The following is a 20,611-nucleotide window of genomic DNA, read 5'->3' on the forward strand; positions in this document are numbered from 1 at the left end:
CTCTTTGAAACCAAAGGACAAACAACGGTACAAAAAAAGACAAACTGTTTAGCATTTAAAGCCCTTCATTACCAAGACCCAACCTATTTTTTTTCTAGTTGCATGGTACAATACTCCTCCCATACTTGCTGATCTAGCCAAACTGGCCTCTCGCTTACTGATACACTCTTAGCTTCTTTCTCCATGCAGTCTCCCACATCAGGAAGCATTCTGTTCGTCACCTCACCCTCATAGAATTCTTTTGTTCTTTGGAGAGATCGCTCATGTACCATCTTCTACATCTGCCTTTCCTTACGCCCCATCTGCTAGGGCCTTTCCTCTCCAACTACCTTATATTTATTCTATTTATAATTATTCTATACTTATATATGTATTCATTGTCTCCCCCACTAGAATGTAAGCTCATCAAAAGGAAGGATTGTCATTCTTTTTTATCAAATCCTTGGCACCTAGCACAATGTCTGTCCTGTATTAGACATTTGATAAATACTTGGTGATTTAGTGATGCAATATATAAGTTACACATATGGGCACACCTTTAAATATAAAACACATGAACATGTCATATGACATAAATACAAAATGTGAGTAAAAATGCAAATATATTCATATACATACATATAGACATATCCGTATATGCATGTGTCTATGAATATAAATTCTACTAGGCAGCCTGGCATATTAGTTAGAAGGAATAGCTAGAAGAAACCTAGAAGGAAAATCTATTGTCTCCAGTACACAATACATAACTCTGGGGAAGTTATTTAACCATTCAGGGCTCCCAGGCAGCACTGTATATTGCATAAGAGTTATCAGGTTATTAATTGCATTAATTAACACAAGGAGTTTTCTGAGCCTACATTGATGAAATTATAGGTCCAAGTAGCACCCCTACACAAACAACAACAACTACTACTACAATAAAATTCTATAATAATTCTCTTGAAATTCCAAAGTCAAGCTCTACTTCTTTAGCTCAAGCTTAATGAGGGATTTTCCATAGTAAAAATGCAAATAGCTCAGAAAGAGATAACAATAAAACCTTTACATTTATTTATACTTCAGCATAAGTAAGTTTAGCAGATACTTTCCTGACAGAGTAAGAGATGGGATGGGGGAACTGGGTTCCTGGTGAATGGGAGTGAGTGGGTAAAGACTCTAGAAATATAATATAAATGACCTGAAGACAAATTATTTGTTTTGCATTTTTGAGTACAGCCAGTTCTGTTTCTCATCCTGGTATTCCCAAAATCTAACCAACTCTGCCTGGTGCTAAATAATCATGTAAAATTATATATATATATATATATATATATATATATTTGGAAGCATCATTGGTGAACCTGAGTCAGTGTACCCTGCTGCCTACAGAAGAACAACCAGGAGTGTATTAGTAAATGTTTAACAACTAGCTCTGGGGGTTAGGGGGAATGTTCACACAACACAAGTTTAAGTTTAGTCTGCATTATTAATATTTTCTCCATCACTTTCTTAAGTCTAGACAATCACAAAACAGTTCATCTGGCCTTGATTTGTAGCATTTTCTGTTTTCGGAGATGTAAATGCTCCCACTGAAAATTTAACAATCAGCTATTGCAAGCCAGTTTAAGCTGGTTCCAGAAATGCCCTGGACTAGAGCGTAGCAGATAGAACATTGCTTTAAAGACCAGAGATCTGACACTAACTAGCTCTGTGAGCTTGGGCAATTCAACTCAATTCAATTCAACAAGCATTGAACTATTACCCCTATTTGAGCCCATTAAGCATAATAAAGACAAAATTGATTCAAGAATCTAATCTCGGTTTTTAAAAGTTTACTACAGCTGAATCTCTTGACTTCAGGCAAATATTTGTCACTATTGGGCCATTTAGAATTGTGAATATTCTGAAGCCACACATAAATGTAGGGGGTAGGAGGGTGACAGCTACAACACGGCTAATTCTTTAAATTTTGTGGCTACAGTAGAATAATCATGGAAAACTGGCTGAACTAAGAACATAGTTGGGACACAGCCAGTTTGTCCCTTGTAATCTTCTCCTACTTACTGCACACATTCCATATGGGTTACTCTCTTTCAGGTCAATGAGCTTTTTGTATATGGAAAATGTCCACAGGCTGAGATTTCCAACCAAAACATGACTCGAGGGGTGAAAAAGCATCTCAATGAAGTCAGAGTAAATTTATTTTGTATGAAGGAGAGTTCTTCACACAAAATCCCATTAGTAAACTAATGATTGAAGTTCTAAACCAAAGCAAAGTTAACTAAATCGAATTACAGAGTCAATATTTGAAATGTATTTGTAAATGTAGGACACCATTTTCTAGAATGACATTATTATTCATGGTAATTTCTAGGAAATAAAATCAACATCACTGCCATTTGAGATACAGACAAGATGATTATTAGCTTATTATAAATTGAGTATCTTATCTCTGGATATGCCAAGGAACAAGAGCAGAGTCATCCAAAATCCATACTTCTAAATGACATTTTTTAAAAAGTAAAACCTTCTTAGAGGTTTATTTTAAAAGATATTATACTCTCAAATACTCAGATTAATCTTTTGTTTCTTCAAAATTGAATTCTGGAAAATTTAGGTTAGAATAGATGGAATCTGAGATCCCTTCAAGGACTAGACCTATGATCCTACCAAATCATTTTGTAAATTAGTTTAAGCCCCCGGTCCTAAAGAAAGGAGCTTGATTTCTCATGTACTGCAAAGTATACTCTTTTTACTCGCACACCCAGGAATCTGACTTCAAGTTAAAGGATATAATTAGTAGGATGTAGCTTAAAAAGACATGGTCACCGACAAAGAGTCTTCAGGGTTTGTAGACATCACATAAGTTGAGTCACTCTCAGGCATTCCTTTGTGTTTCCAAGATCCAGCTGTGTTTCAAAGGTATTTTCACTCAGAATCACAATAAAAGATTTTAAAGTTAAAGCTTTTAAAACTATTTGATTCTGAGCTGAAGCACTTGCTCAAACTGAACACATTGCTAATGTGGGTTAGGAATTGAAGAGAGGAAGTGGTTTGTTTAGTCTGATTTATTTAAGATGAATTCCACTTTTCTTTCTTTTTTGTGTTTAATTATGCCTTTTGTTGTTTTGTTGCTGTTGTTGTTCAGCCATTTTCAGTTTCATCCAACCTGTGACCCCATTTGGGATTTTCTTGGCAGAAATACTGTAGTGGTTTGCCATTTCCTTCTCCAGCTCATTTTACAGAAGAGGAAACTGAGGTAAATGGGATTAAGTGGCTTGCCCAGGCTCATACAGTTAATAAGTGTCTAAGGCCACACTTGACTCAGGAAGATGACTCTTCCTGATTCCAGGGCCACTATATATGTATGTATGTATGTATGTATGTATCTATCTATCTATTTATCTATCTATCTACCTAAATATCTTCTGTGCCATTGTTCTATCACATTCATCACCTAATGACCCTCCCCTTGCCCACTCCAGGAGTCTTCCCTTGTAGTAAGGATTTAAAAAGAAAACAGCAAATAATTTTGAAAAGTAACCAACAAAACAATTGAGTCTGAGAGTATATGCAATATCTCACACCCATAGTTCCTTCACCTCTTGGAAAGGAAAGAAGCAGATTTTCTGACCTTCCCTTGAGGTCTCACTTGGTCATTATAATTCACAGTGTTCAGTTTTGGTTTTGTTGTTCTTTTGTTTAGTCTACATTGGTGTAGTTACTGTACAGATTGCTTTCCTGGATCTTCTTCACTATGCATAAGTTTAGATAAGTTTTTCTGCATTTCTCAGAATTCTTTACATGTTTTTATAGTGCAATTATACTCCATTTCACTTATCAACCACGACGTGTTTAACCATTCCCCAACTAATGGGTATGTGGGGTGTAGGGTGTGCTCAGGGAAGACTAGTAGCTCTGGTGCGAGGCCTGCCAAGCCCTTTTCAGGACTGCTTTTGACTTTTGGTGTCCACCTGATCCACCTAACTCTCCCCCGTGGCTCCAAGGAGCTGTAGGCAGCACAGTGGCCATACCCCAGTAAGCTGTTCAGGCAGAGGGACTAAACCAAGTTAAGGGTAACTGAGAGGTCTCAAATACATCAGTGAGTTGGGGGGTGTCTACCCCAAGCATGTGAAGACTTCCCCTGGTGGAATGAGTGGATGAGAACAATTTGTTCCAATGGCTAATGATTTTGGAAGATAGAGTGAGGTTGATGACTTCATGCAATGCTGCCTCACTTAAATCCAATTTACACACAAATCAAAAGACATCACCCATACCATTTTATCATCTTTTACCTATCTCAAAGTCCTGTGGTGACAGGCAAGTGACCAAACAGCAGGTATGGATATGCTGGGAGCTGTAATTACAACCTTGCACACAGGTGGCCCAGGCCATAGGGTCCTCTTCTCACTCGAAACAGCAGTGGAATCAGCAGCCCCCTGGGTGTCTGAGCAGGCTTTTAGGGATCACACTGCTCTCATCCTGTTATGAGAAGGGGCTAGAAAAGGTGTCCTAAAAATTGTCTGCTTACCCAACCCTGGCCTGAGTACTGTGGCAGGTGGGGATCATAACCTGCAGTCAAAGCACAAAAAAATGTACAAAATCTTCTGCAAAGATGGAATGTGTGCATACTTATAGACAACACAAAATCCAGTAGACCTGAAAGATGAACAGCTCTTATTGTGAGAGAACTCAGTAGCTATCCCATCCAAATAGCAGTCCTGAGTGAAACAAAGGTGGCAAATGAAGGCCAGCTCACTGAAGTTGGAACTGGATACACATTTTTTCTGGAGCAGCCACAGTGAAGGGGAGCACATGAATCTGGTGTAGGTTTTGAAATCACAATTAATCTAGTCAACAAGCTTATATGCCTACCAAAAGGAGTGAATGACAGACTCATGACAAAACAATTGCCACTTGCAGGAAAACGCCATGCCACCATCATCAGTGCCTATGTTCCCACCGTGATGAACCCTGATGAGGTCAAAGAAAAATTTTATGAAGACCTGGAGACCCTTATCATCAGTGTGCCAAAAGAGGACAACCTTATAATTCTGGGTGACTTCAATGCTAGACTAGGCTCAAACTACTAGACATGGCAAGGAGTCCTTGGGAGGAATGGAGTTGGAAACAGCAACAGCAAAGTCACTTACTACTGAAGACTTGTGTGTCTCATGATGTTCTCATCACCAACACTGTCTTTCATTTACCTAAAAAACAATAAAACTTTACGGATACACCCTTGCAACAAACATTTGCATTTAATAGAGTATGTGATTGTAAGGAGAAGAGACAGATAGGATGTGAGAGTGATGAAGGTAATGTGTGGCACAGAGTGCTGGATTGATCATAGACTTAACCTCTCCAAGCTAAATATTCACATTCAACAAAAGTGGGGGGCCCAAGGCAAAGTGACTGCCAGAATTGTCAATAGATCAGAGTGCTTCTCTGAGCAGGAACAGTTAGTCGCTAACTTGGAGGGAAATTTGAGCCAATATACAGTTGGCAACAGTGGAGTAGAAAAGGAGTGGGCAGCTTTCAGAGATTTGGTGTATAGCACTATGCTTGCTCATCTAGGTCAGAACACTCTCAAACATCAAGACTGGTTTGACAAAAATGATGGGGAAATTCAGAAGCTGCTAAATGAAAAATGAGAACTCTACAGGGTTTACCATCAGGATAGTTCAACCATCTCTAAGAAGACAACATTTAATTCCATCAAAAGAAAAATACGAGTGAAACTTAGAGGGATGCAGCATTCTTGGTTCAGTAAGAAGGCATTTGAAATTCAATTTTGTGCTGATAATAACAATACAAAGCACTTTTATGATGTCCTGAATGCTATTTATGGGCCAAAGATATGTGGTGCATCTCAACTACTTAGTGCTGATAGAGCCACATTGGTTAGTGATAAGGACATGATCCTAGACAGATGGGCTGAACACTTCCATAATTTTCTCAACAGACCATCATTAATCAATGCTAAAGTCATTGGGCAATTACTTCATGTTGAAGTCAATCCCTCCCTAGCTGAAGTTCCAACTGAAGAAGAGGTTTTGAACACCCTTAGGCTCCTTTTGTGTGGCAAAGCACCTGGTGCTATTCCATTCCAGCTGAGATTTACAAGGTAGGGGTCCATTGCTCATACAAAAGCTGACTGAAATTTTCTGGGTTATATGGCAAGAGGAGGTTATTGTCCAGGAGTTCAAGGACACTTCCCTTGTCCATCACTATAAAGGTAAAGGAAATACATTGTCCTGTGACAATCACAGAGGGAGTCTCTCTCTTAGTCAATGCTGGCAAGATTCTTGCCAGAGTCCTCCTTCACCTGGAAGATCATCATCTACCTGAGAGCCAGTGTGGCTTCAGAAAGGGCCAAGGAACAGTCAACATGGTGTTTGCTGCCTGACAACTCCAGGAGAAGTGCCAGGAGCAAAATAGAGGTCTGTATACAATGTTTGTCAATCTGACCAAGGCCTTTATACTGCCAATAATGAGGGCATAAGCATAAGGAAAATTATATCAAAATTTGGTTGCCCGGAGAAATTCATCGGTGTGGTACGTCAATTTTATGGCTGCCTGCTTGTGCAGGTTCTGGACAATGGATGATGCTCTCATACTTTCCCAGTCACCATTGGAATGAAACAAGGCTATGTGTTTTCTTCCATGCTTTTTATCATGATGTTTTCAGCCATGTTGTCAAACACCATCAATGAGGACAAACCCGGCATCAAGGTCAATTACCACACTAGTGGTAAATTCCTCAACTTGAAAAGACTGTAAGCCAAGACTATAGTAGAGGGAGTGTTGGTGGCTGATTTTTTGTTTGCAGATGATTGTGCACTCAACGCAGCCTCTGAAACTGAGATGCAACAAAGTATGGGTCTATTCTCTGCTGCTTGTGCTAATTTTGGCCTAATAATTAACACCAAGAAAACACAAGTGCTCCATCTGCCGGCACCACACCATCCATATATGGAACCATAGGTTACAGCAAATGGAGAAGTTAAAAATACTTTGAATAAGTTCACTTATCTTGGCAGTCTACTTTCCAGGGAATACACATTGACACACCCATTGCCAGAACAAGCTCAGCATTTGGAAGGCTCCAAAGGAGAGTGTGGGAGAGAAAAGGTATTAGACTCATTACCAAATTGAAGGTCTACAGAGCCCTTGTGATGACCTCATTGTTGTATGCCTGTGAAATCTGAACTGTATACCCGCACCATGCCAGGAGACTGAATCACTTCCATTTGAATTGTCATAGGAAGATTCTGAAGCTCACATGGCAGGATAAGATACCAGACACTGAGGTCCTTTCTCAAACTAAACTGTCAAGCGTTCAAACTCTGCTTCAGAGAGCACAACTCTGCTGCAGAGAGCACAACTCCACTGGGCTGGCCACATTGTTCAAATGCAAACATACCCTAGCCAAAAAGACTATTTAATGGAAAACTCACACAGGGCAAGTGCTCACATGCTATTCAGAAAAAGCAATATAAGGAAACTCTCAAGGTCTCTCTTAAGAATTTTGAAATTGCTTGTGTGACATGGGAGACACTGGCACAGGATGGCTCAGCATGGTGTGTCCTCATCAGAAAAGGTGCTTGCTCTATGAGCAAAGCAGAACTGAAGTGGCTCAAAAGAAATATGAGATGCGCAAATTTGGAGAATCCACCCCAAATGTTCACATACTTGTGCCCGACCTATTGTAGAGTATTCTGAGCTAGTATTGGTCTGATCAGCCGCAGTTGAACATACAGTGACTTGACTCTAATGTAGTGATTACATTTTGGTCCTCTTCAACAATGAAAGATGATGACAACAACAACAATGGGCATGTGCTTTGTTTCCAATTCTTTGCTACCCACAAAAGTGCTGCAATTATTATTTGGTTATAAATGGAAGCCCTATGTTTATCTTTCTTTTCTTTTTTTTTATTTTTAGTTCCAAATTCTCTCCCTCCCCCCACCCATTGAGAAAACAAGAAACGAGGTACTCATTATACAAATTAAGTCATACAAAACATTTTCACATGAGCCATGTTCCCCCCCCCCAAAAAAATCAAGAGAAATCAAGGAAAAATTTGTTTTAATCTTTACTTTAAATCTATCAGTTCTCTATCTGGAGGTAGATAGCATTTTACATTCTGAGTCCTTTGGTGTTGTGGTGGATCATTTTATTGATCAGAGTTACTGAGACTTTCACAGTTGATTATCTTTACAATATTGCTATTATTGTGGAAACTGTTCTCTGCTCATTTCACTTTGCATCAGTTCACATAAATCTTTTCCTTTTTTTCTGAAACCATCGCCTTCATTTCTTAGAGCATAGCAGTATTCTATCATGTTCATATACCATAAATTGTTCAACCATTCCCCAATTGATGGGTAGCCCCTCAGTTTTCAATTCTTTGTCACAAAAAAGCTGCTAAAATATTTTTGTACATAAGGTCCCTTTTCTTCTTCTTTGATCTCTCAGTAGTGGCATTTCTGGGTCAAAAGGTATGCAGTTTTATAGTCCTTTGGGCATAGTTCCTAATTGTTCTCCAGAACAGTGGGCCAGTTCACAGCTCCATCAGCAGTGTATTAGTGTACCTCTTTCTCCCACATCCTCCCAGCATTTATAATGTTCCTTTTCTGTTACCTTAGCCAATCTGATGGGTATGATGTGGTACTTCATGTTTTCATTTGCATTTTTCTAATTATTAGTGATTTAGAGCATTTTTTCATACAAGTATTGATAGTTTTGATTTCTTCCTCTGAAATTATATGTTCATATTACTAGATCATTTATCTATTGAAGAATGGCTCCTCTATTTATTTTTCAAACAATATTAATGTGATTCAACATAAATGAAAATTAATTTGCCTATAGCCAAATACATCCCTAAAATCAAGAACATGTTGGAGCTAGCTCAAATTGGCTTGCAAAAGCCCATTATTAAATTTCCAATGTGGGCATTTTGTCAAAAGAGATCCCTGGACGGGTTTATTTGTTTGTTTGTTTGTTTCTTTTGCTTACTTTTTAAATCTCCCAACATAGTTGCATAAAATTTGGAAAATGTTGATGAGATATCTGACCTTTTACACACATAGTAAACTTGCTTTATTTTTGGGCAAGACAGAAAGAATAGGGTACAATTTTTACATGTTTCTTTTATCAGAAGAATTACATATTGGCAAAAGCAGTAACGAGATCAAACTGGCAAGCAATAATTAAGGATAGTGGCCTCTTCTAGAGAAGACAGAGCATGACGCCAATAAAGGCAACACCATCAACCTCATCAATAGAAATGAGCCCTAAAAGTCAAAACTATAGTTAGAAAAAGAATAGGTGATGTATACAGGGTGCAGTAGAATTACTAGTGCTGTTTTAAGCTTTAATAGCTTTCAAACCATATTAAAATTTCTGGAACACCCTGTTGTTGTTCATGCTTTATTTTTGAAGAGGACTAATGACATCACTGGATGATGTCTTGACTAACACATAAATTGGATTTAAGTGAGGCAGAGTTGCACAAAGCTGTCAGCCTCACTCTCTCTTCTAGGGTCATTGACGTCCAACGTGGCAAAAGTCAAGACTATTGGGGATGGCCCAGGATACAGTAGATGACCTCGGCATCTTCAATGTCTGACCAAGCTCTAAGTCCTCCACAGTGCCTGCTTCAGCTGCCTTCATGTCCATTGTTGTCATCCACCCATTCCACCAGGGGAAGTCTTCACATGCTTGGGTTAGACACCCCTAAACCCACCAATGGATTTGAGGCCTGTCAGTTATCCACAATCTGGTTTAGACTATATGCCAAGATGGTTTTACTGGGGTATTGTTGCTGTGCATGCTCCAGCTTCTTGGAGCCATAGGTGAGAGTTATACAGCAACACTCTGTATATCCAAATGGAAAGGATGTTAATTCGAGAATAAATCTTTGGAAATTCATATGTACATTAAAAAAATACTGTTGAGATCATGGACTCATAAATGTAGAAATGGAAGGGACCTCAGAGGCATCTAGTCCCATCTCATTCTTTTACAAATGAGGGAACTGAGTCTTGGGGTGGTTAAATGACTTGTCTAAGGTCGCACAGGTGGAAAGTAACAGGGACATGATTTAAACTTAGCTCCTTTGACTCTACTGTTATCACACTGTGTAGTAGACAGAGTACTAGACTTGGGAATTCTGACTTTGACTCTTACTATATCTAAGGAACACAAAGGCTGTTTAAATTTTGTCTTTCTATCCCTAGCATATGATGAAGTGTCTGGCACATAGAAGGTGCTTAATAAATGTGTGTTGGTAGATTGATTAGCTGTGGCATTTGAGGTAGCTAGGTGATACATTGGATGGAATGCCTGAACTGAAATAAAGAAGACCTGAGTTCAAATATGGCCTTAGACACGTGTTAGTGATATGATCTTGGGCAAGTCACTTAATCTCTGTTTGCCTCAATTTTCTTTATCTGTAAATTGAGGATAATAATAGCATCTACCTCCCAGAGTTGTTGTGAGGATGAAATAAGATAATATTTGGAAAGCACTTAGCACAGTACTTGGTACATGGTAGGTGCTATATAAATGCTAGCTATTATTATTAGCAGTATAACCATAGACAAGTTATTCAATCTCTAAAATCCAAAATTTCTTCATCTGTGAAATGAATGAATGAATGAACTTTTAAAAGCATGTTTGAATAGGAAAAAATAATGTTTGAACTACTCACAAAGGTGTTTTAGGGAAAGCACTTTTGTAAACCTATAAAATACAATCAAAATGTGAATTATCATAGTAATTCCATTTGTAAAGTCATCCTAGAATTCAAAAGACTGTAATGGCAATAATGATAGTAATCAAATCTAATGTACTTAACTTATCCATTACTTTCCCAGGGGAAAAAATGTTACTTCACAATTAGAATGATAATGCATGTTTATCATCTTTCTCATGAACTACAGAAGAGAGGTGGAAAAATTTCACAACCACGCTAACTGGGTATATTATAAATTCATTGTATACAGATTCAACTGGGCCCTCACTACAGGAAGGAAATGTTTTCATTTCTTCCTAATTGATTCCCTACTTCATAGCCCACAAAAGCTAATTCATCCCATTCCTATCCTAGAGGCCTCCCACTCTCCCTCTCACTGCTGAGGACCTTACCTCTTACCTCACTGAGAAAATGAGAACATTTAGACCATTTGATAAGGTCCTTCTTTTCCCCTTCTCTTCATCTTAAAATCCATTGACATCATTTCCAACTCTTCTTTCCCACAGTCTCTGACAATGGAGTGGCCCTTCTCACCAAGGTGACTCTTCTACATATGCCCTTGATCCTAACCTTCTCATCTTTTCCAGAAAATTGCAACTTCAGTCACTCCCACCTTCTTAATATCTCATTATCTCCTGGTTCCTTTCCTGCTAATTTTAAAGACGCCCAAATCACTATCATCCTAAATAAAAAAAAGATAGATAGATAAGTAAATGAATTAATAAATGAATGAATGAATTAAGGAATAAATTAATAAATGAATGAAAACAAAACAATGAAAACAAAAGAGAAACAAACCAAAAAATAGCACTAGTCCCTACCATTCCCTCAAATGATTACCTTATATTTCACCTCCTTTGTCAACCAAATTCCTTGGGGAAAAAAAAAAACCCACTTCCTTTCCTCTCACTCCCTCCTCAACCTTTTGCAATTTAGCTTTAGATATCATCTCTCAACTTAAACAGTCCTCTCCAAAGTTATCATGATCTCTTAAATTGCTAAATATGATGGTCTTTCCTTAACCCTCATTTTTCTACTTTTTTTAGATTATTATTTATTTTAAGTATTCTTTTAAAATTGAGTTCCAAATTCTCTCCTTGCTACCCATGGCTTCCCCACCCACTGAGAAGGCAAGCAAAATTATAGCAATAATCATGCAAAATATTTCTATATTAACCATATCTCAAAAAATAAGGCAAGTGAGAAAATCATACTTCAATTTGCACTGAGAGTTCATCAGTTCTCTCTCTGGGGGTGGATAACATTTTTTCATCATGAATCCTTTGGAACTAGGAGATTATTGTATTAACCAGAGTAGTCAAGTTTTTCACATTTAATCATCATTACAACATTGCCATCACTATGCACAAGGATCTCCCAATTCTTCTCACTTCACTTTGCATCAGACCTTGTCATGTTTTTTTTTCTTGAAATTACGCCCTCATCATTTCCGATGGAACAATAGTACTCCATCGCAATCATATACCACAACCTGTTCAGTTATTCCCCAGTTGATGAGCATTCCCTCGATTTCCAATTCCTTGCCACCACAAAAAGAGCTGCTATAAATATTTTTGTACATGTGGGTCCTTTGCCTTTCCCTTTAATCTCTTTGGAATACAGACCTAGAAGTGTACCATCTTCAAGTACCAACTTCTGCTTGGTCTTTTCCATATTCCCCCACCCAGCTACTAATTCTTTTCCTCCCTTGCAAACTGCTTTGTATTTAATTTTGTTGTTGTTGTTGTTTTAAAATTCGTTTTCTGATTATGCCAGTGCTTATGTGCTTGTTGTCTCCCCTGTTAGAAGCCCCTTGTAGTAGGGATTAATATTATTATTATATTCTAGAGTCAGGAAGTTGTTGTGGTTAAGTCATTTCAGTTGTGACCCCATTTGGGGTCTTCTCGGCAAAGATACTGGAGTGGTTTGCCATTTCCTTCTCCAGCTCATTTTACAGATGAGGAACTGAGGCAAACAGGATTAAGTGACTTGCCCAGGGTCACATAGTAGTAAGTGTCTGAGGCCAGATTTGAGCTCAGGAAGAGTCTTCCTAACTCCAGGCCCAGTGCTCTACCCACTGTGCAACCTAGCAGCCCTATTCCATTGTTACTATTCACTTATTTCCTCTTTTGTAGTCAAATCTACCACTATATTTGATTACTAGTTATTAGAACAAGCAATCTTCTTCTTTGGCATAAGCCATATGCCTGATAAGTCAGATGGAAAAACAGTCAATATTTCATAATAGAGCAGGTATATACAAATGTTGTTTTTTTAAAAAATACCCATACAATGTTTTCCTTCTCTTTACTATGATCTCTAAAATGCATTGGGGTTTTTTGGGGGTTGGGGGGATGAAGTCTCCCTATCTTATATAATAAAAGCAAATAAATGTGACTGTATAAATTCACATATAATCATAATTTCTATATACATTTCACTATTTCAATGGTCAGATTAATTGGTCAGAATCTTATTTCACAGACACTCAACTTTTATTGACTTCAATATCAATAGACCTGGTACAAGTGATGACAGGTGCAGTATGATGTACAATTAAAATACTTTACCCCATCATTTATATTAATAGTTAGATGTCAGAGGATCTGAAAGGGAATTCTGCATATTCGTTTTTTGGAAGGATGTAAACCTATATTAATTAACTACTTATGAAAAAGCCCAACAGGACCATTAAGCATTACGCGACAAGGTTAGGTTCTTTGTGCCTTTGCATTTTACTGTAATAAAGGGGTCAAAATGGGTGGGGGAATGGGAGGGAGGGAGTGCAAGTTCAGTGCCAGTGTAACTTAATGACTTTAAACTTGAGTTAAACTATCATTCCGAAGTAGTTTAGTGACATTGTCTAGATCATAAGCTGTTTGGTATATTTTCCAAAGACCCCGAGCCATATCTGGTCCTTCATCCTCGCATCTAAACAACAAAATGATTCCCCAAGCATGCAGTCACATACCTTATTGAAATGATTAAGAATCAGAGAATTGGAACCAAACCATTTGATCTTGAATTAGTCACATAATCTGCCTGATCTTCAGCTCTCTCACCAGTAAAATGAAAAGAAGGGATAGGGATAGGGACTGGACCTTGTCTGAAGAACTCCCAGGTGAGAAGTTCCCTCCACCAACGCAGGTTAGTACCTTTCTGCAACTGAGAGTCTTGCTAGTGGTCACAAAGCCAAGTATGTCAGAGGCGGGATTTAAATGTAATCTTCCTCACGTTAAGGTTACCTCTCTTTACACTATACCATTCTGGCTCTCAAAAAAAAAAAGCCAAGAATAATAATATGGAGGGGAGGTGTAATAGACCTATAGATTCAATGAAGAAGGGAACAAGTATTTATTAAGTACTTACAATATGCCAACCATTGTATTAAGTGCTTTACAACAAGTATTTATTAAGTACTTACAAAGTACTTTACAAATATTATTTCATTTAAGCTGAACAACAACCCCATTAAGTAGGCTGCTATTATTATCCCCTTTTTACAGTTGAGGAAATTGAGGCAGGCAGAGATGAAGTGACTTGCCCTAGTATCTGAGGGTGGATTCGAACTTAGGTCTTCCCACCTCCATGCCCAACACTCTATCTGCAGTGACACCTAGCAACCACATTGGCACAGGAAATTACTGGTATAGAAATTCCCTCAGTTGATTGGCAACCCTGTAATTTGGAGTCTTAAAATCCTTGGGGATCCTGAAGGGCTGAGTGACTTACCTCGAGTCATATAGATCATTTGTGTTAAAGCCAAGACTTGAACCCAGGGCTTCCTACTCCAAGGCTGTGTATATATTACAACACACTGCCTTTCAGGAATAATAGCTTTCATTATGCAGAGCTTTGCAGTTTGCAAAGTACATTCCTAAAAACAACTTTGTGGAAGCTGTAGTGTGAATCTTGTTATCTCCAGCAGGACTGGAATTCAGCTTTTCTGACTTTAAATCTTGTGAACATTCCACTTCCCTATGGACTCTCCCATTCTCTCAATACCTACCTCCCAGGGTTGCTGTGAGGAATGTGCTTTGTAAATCACTATAGGAGTGTGAGTTGTTATTATCACCCTCTAGCTCAGTGTTTACATCTTTCTCTCCTTCAAACGATAAATTCATTCACAGCCATCTCAAAGAGAGATGACTGTTGTCCACAGAAAGAAATGACATCCTCTCCCAATCTAAAATAAGAAAATGTAGGCATTCTCTACTTTCAGCAAACCTGGTACGTGAATATTCAGATTTAAACAGTAGCTCAAATATGAAAGGAATATTTCCCTTCACAAAAGAATTTATATGACAAACTTCCTTAATAGTAATAATAACTAGCACTTCTTTTGTGATTTAAAGTTTAAAAAGCACTTTACAAATATTATCCCATTTTATTTTCACAACAACCCTGGCAGGTCAATGCTATTATTATCCCCATTTTACAGGTAAGAAAACTGAGGCACACAGAGATTAAATGACCTGCCCAGGGTCGCACAACCAATAAGTGTCTGAGGCAGAATTCAAACTCATGTCTTCCTAAGTCCAAATCCAGCACTATCCACAGTGCTCCCTAGCTGTCCCTAGTACACTTAATATTAGCTTACACATAACTCTTTAGGCACTCATCTGTTGTTCAGTCATATACATTCATTTTTAAAAAATAGTCTTAACATTTTACTTTGGTCATGGATAAATTCTAACAAATTACTTCCATTGTGTGAGATTCCCATATACTTACTCTAGAACTCAGATTAAATCCATATTTTAGTTTCTTTAGATTGGCTGTGGAATGGAAGTGATACTCCAACAAAGTGGTATTAATTAACTAGAAATTTAAAAACAAGTTTTCCCTCCTAAGTCAGAGGGGTTATTGCTAAAAGATGTTCTACTAGAGGGTATTTTAGGAGAAGGCAGGCAACATGAGGAACCACAGCACTTCTCCTATAGAGTACAAGGGTGGATTGTTGTCTAGTCATTTCAGTTATACCTGATTGTTTGTGACTCCACTGGGGTTTTCTTGGAAAGGATACTGGAGTGGTTTGCCATTTCCTTCTCTAGTCATATGACCAAACATGAATTCATCAAGATGAGTTTTCCTGACTCCAGGCCTAGCATTGTACCCACTCTGCCACCTAATGGCCTCACAATGGGTAATAGCAAGCTCATGTCTACTTTCCACTAGTAACTTCACCAGCAAACTTTCTTATCCTGGAAGTGGATTTGGAAGGCTGCTACAATACAGCATCAAAACTGGACCCAAATGCTTTAAAGAGAATGTTTGAATGGTTGTTGCACCTGTGGCCTCTCAGGTTGTCAGCACATGTAGAAATATACAGAGCAATATACATGCAGTATAACAGGCATATGATCTGGATATATCTTGAGGCAATTTCTGCAGGATAACATCTAATCAATCTATTTCACTTGTTGCCTTTAGTTATTCAAATGTTTCTCCAGTCAAATTTTATGAATACATAGTTTCTATACTTGAAAAAATAGTCACATTTGAATTTAACTATAGAATAATGTGATCATTAAAATGTTACCACTATATGAGATACGTATGTATCTTTTGCTAAGATTCAGACTGAACTCACATAAAGAGAATCAAAGAACTTAGTAGGGGGGCTTTTAAGATCATCTGATTCACCTCCTTTATTTTATAGAAGAGGTTTGGACATTTATTTAATACACTTTCAACCCATATGTGTGTGTGTGTGTGTGTGTGTGTGTGTGTGTGTGTGTGTGTGTGCATCAATACCTCCATAGATCTATGATCTTATTGGTGTGGATATTGCCTCATACAGCATCAACCACAACCCACCCGGTTTTCTCATCCGTTGCTACTATTGTCCGTTTCCTACTACAAATCCTCCATAGGAGCCATTTCTCCAGGTCAAACATGCATATAACAGTGCACTATTCAGGCTATCCATCTTTTACCCTTTCTATCACTATATAACTGACTCACCACTTTTATTGGTCAATATCCTTTCAGAGACATTGTGCATATCACTTCTTGCATTCAAGTCATTGATAATATGCTCCAGTCCATTAATGCTCCTCATATGTCTGTCTAACATCTTATACATGAATGCTAATGTGATTTTTTGAAGATTATGTAGTTCCGTGATTTACAGCCATATAGTATCACCAGGAGAATAAAAAGACCAGTTTTTGTTCAAGGGAAAATTTGGATCATTGAAAGTGCCACACAATTTCCCAAATGTAACTTAGCCCACTCTCTTCATCTTATTCCGTGTGGACCATCACGGCTCACTGATCTGTTCATGTGAATTGAGATGGACCTTAACCATCTTTTAGTGCAACCAGTACTGAAACACCCACTATAACCCCATTCTCTTTTCCCACTGAAAATGTTCCTTCTTTTTGCATTCTCTCATGATAATGATGATGATGATAATGATAATGATGATCGTGATCATAAAAATGATAATAGCTAGCATTTTTATACATAGTGCCTACTATGTGCCAGACATTATACTAAATGCTTGATAAATATTATCTTATTTGGTCATCACCCTAATTTTGAGGAAAATGAGACAGAGATTAAGTGACTTGTCCAAGGTCACACAGATGTCTGAGGCTGGATTTGAATTCAAGTCTTCCTGACTCTAGACCCACCACTCCATCTACTATTCAAACTAGCTGTTCTCTCTCTTACTATCCTCCTCTTTTCCTTCTCTTGACCTCTTCAACTGGCATGCTTATTTGTTAGACCTCACCAGTTTTCAAAACTATACCATCTTCAGGATCTGGACATTTTAAATCCCACCCTCAGATTATAGCTTCGTATATTTCTCCATTTCTCTCTTTTGCAGTCACATTAAGCCTACTTTTTATTAAGTAATGGCTTCTGGTTCCTTGGCCCTTTGCTATTTCATAATCCAATTTCCCCACTCTGGCTTCAGAGACCTTCCTGCCAATCTTTGACTCCGTGTTCTACCACTTTCATCTTTCATTGGTTTTAATGTTTCTAGGAACAAATACTCTACATTCATGTTATATAACTTCAGCAAAGCCCTCACTGATGCTTGAAAATCCTTCTACTTCGTCTTCATCAATTCTTTAGCTCATCACCCAGAACATCTGTTGCAAACCTTTTCTTCTCTCTTCTCTCTAAAACTGTATCTCTACATTCCATACTTGTTTCATTAATTATGTTTGTTTCATTAAGTATTTCCCAATTACATGTAAAACATTTTAGCAATCTTTTTTTGAGTTCCAAATTTTCTCCCTCCCTTCTACTCCTCTTCCCTCCTTGAGAAGGCAAGCAATTTGATATTAATTAAATGTGTGAAGTCATGGAACACATATTTTCATATTAGCCATGTAGCAAAAGAAAACACAAATAAAATAAAACAATAAAAATAAAGTAAAAAGAATATGCTTTGATTTGCATTTAGAGTTCCTCAGTTCCCTCTCTGGAGGGAGATAGCATTTTTTATCATGGGTCCTTTGGAATTGTCTTGGATCATTGCCTTGATCAGAGTAGTTGAGCAGTTCAAAGCTGATCTTCATTGTAATATTGCTGTTACTGCGTACAATGATCTCCTCGTTCTGCTCACTTTATTTTGAATTGGTTTTTATAAGTCTTCCCAGGTTTTTTTTTCTGAAAGCATTCTGATCATCATACCATAACTCTTCTTGTTCAGTCATTTTCAGGCATGTCTGACTTTTCATCACTCTATTTGGGGTTTTCTTGGCAAAGATACTGGAATGGTTTGCCACGTTCTTCTCCAGCTCATTTTACAGATGAGGAAACTGAGGTAAACAGAGTTAAGTGACTTGCCCTGGGTCACACAGCTAATAAGTGTGTGAAGTCAGCTTTGAACTCATGAAGATGAGTCCTCCTGACTCCAAGCCTGGCACTATATCCACTGGGCCTCCCACCTGCCCACAAGATTTGTATTACCAAGTGAGCATGCGCATGCACACATGCATGCACACGAGTGTGTGTGTGTGTGTGTGTGTGTGTGTGTGTGTGTGTGTGTGTGTGTGTGTGTGATCCCTTGAGATCAGGAGTGATGCTGCCCCTCAGGGTTTCTACTCCCTCTTTACCGAAAGCACTTCCCTCTGCCCTTGAGCTAATGCCCCTAAGTGGCTATAGACAATGAAGTTGCCAAATAGCTTCTGGTCCTGTGTCCAGTGCTAGTCATAATCTCTTTCTGACCAGATGCCAGGTCCCCTTACCATGTCTGGCTTGAGAGTTCCCAGAGCTGCTGCTGCTTCTATCACCACCACCGAGTGCCACCACCGGTGTTTCATCCACATAGGTTCCAGACCTACCTCTTCCCCCATGTCACAAATCTCTCCATCCAAACTTCTATGTTGTTTTGGAGTGAAAAAAAAAGTCTCAGTCTGACCTTGTGTTGGCTCTGCCACTTCAGAATTTAATTTGAGGCATTATTTTAAAGTTGTTCAGAGGGGAATGTTGGGAAAGCTCAAGCAAATGCTTTCTCTACTCCTCCTTCTTGGCTCACCCTGCCCAGAAGTCCTCTACAGCCTACACTTTTTAGCAAATGACTTAGTGTCCTATTTCACTGAGACTATTAAGACTATCTGACATGAACTTCCTCCTCTATTCCTCCAGACTTATGTTCATAATCACTCCCTTTCTTCTCCTTCCCTCTACTTAAATGTATCCCTACTCCTCACATATACTTTTTTTTACCTACACATTTGGTCTCATTTCTTCCCACCTATTCCTAGACCTAGTTGTAGCAGTGACCCCCTTCCCACTCCTTTTCTCACTTTCTCAGGAATATTCTCTCTCCTAGCTCCTTGCAATGTCTACAAACTCGGTAGGGTCTCTCCAGCACTCAAAAAAGCCTTCTCTTGACACTTTGCTCTCACCTAGCTAGGGTATCCTTCTCCTGCTTCTTCATCGTCTTGCCTATTTCTATAGTTAAATAGTTCAACTCGTCTTCTCCCCTTGAATCTATTGCACCATTGTCACCCCCATGTCTTGCCAAGCCCTAATACTGAGTTAATCGCAACATCATTTTTCTCTGTTTCTGCTCATGAACAACACTGAACACCATTGGATAAAGTCACACAACTCTGCCATCTGAGTCCATTTCAAATTTATGGTGGTTTGGTTTGGTTTGGTTTTTAAATTCAAGTGGACTCTTTTAGGTGGACTACCACACAGTAATCCTTTCATTCTTTTATGATTGTCTTTCTAACACACTCTCTACGGTGACTATTCCAAACCTTCTCTTTATTCTTCCAAGCCTCTATACCATCCCTTCTCCCTTCCCTGTCAACAGAGGACATTTCTTTTTGTTTAATTGAAAAAAATAGAGACCATCCACTGTGAAATCTCTCTTCTTTTTTTATATTATCTATATATATATATATGTATATATATATGTATATCTTTGGCTAGGCAATGGGGTTAAGTGACTAGCCCAGGGTCACACAGCTACTAAGTATTATGTGTCTGAGGCCGGATTTGAACTCAGGTACCTCCTGAATCCCGGGCCAATGCTCTATCCACTGCACCACCTAGCTGCCCCTCTCTCTTCTTTTTAACTCCAAAGCTCAAAAACTCTCTTCTCTCTACTCCATATTTCAAAACCTCTATTTCTATACCATACTCATTTTCTCTCTTTTGTTCCAGGCTCTGATGAGTAGGTGGTCCTTCTCCTCACCTAGGTCAACCTTGCCCTTTCCCCCATTTCCCCCATTCATGCCCTTGACCCCATTTCCTCCCATGTTCTCCAAGAGGTAATATCATAAATCATTCCTTCTGTCTCATCTTCAGTCTTTCTTTAATTACTGATTCCACTTCCTGTTTCCACTTCTTCACCTCCCATTCACTTCTCAACCCCTTTTCAGC

The sequence above is a fragment of the Vombatus ursinus genome, unplaced genomic scaffold (assembly GCF_900497805.2).
Source record: "Vombatus ursinus unplaced genomic scaffold, bare-nosed wombat genome assembly UNPS02009205.1, whole genome shotgun sequence".
In the NCBI taxonomy this organism is placed as follows: domain Eukaryota; kingdom Metazoa; phylum Chordata; class Mammalia; order Diprotodontia; family Vombatidae; genus Vombatus; species Vombatus ursinus.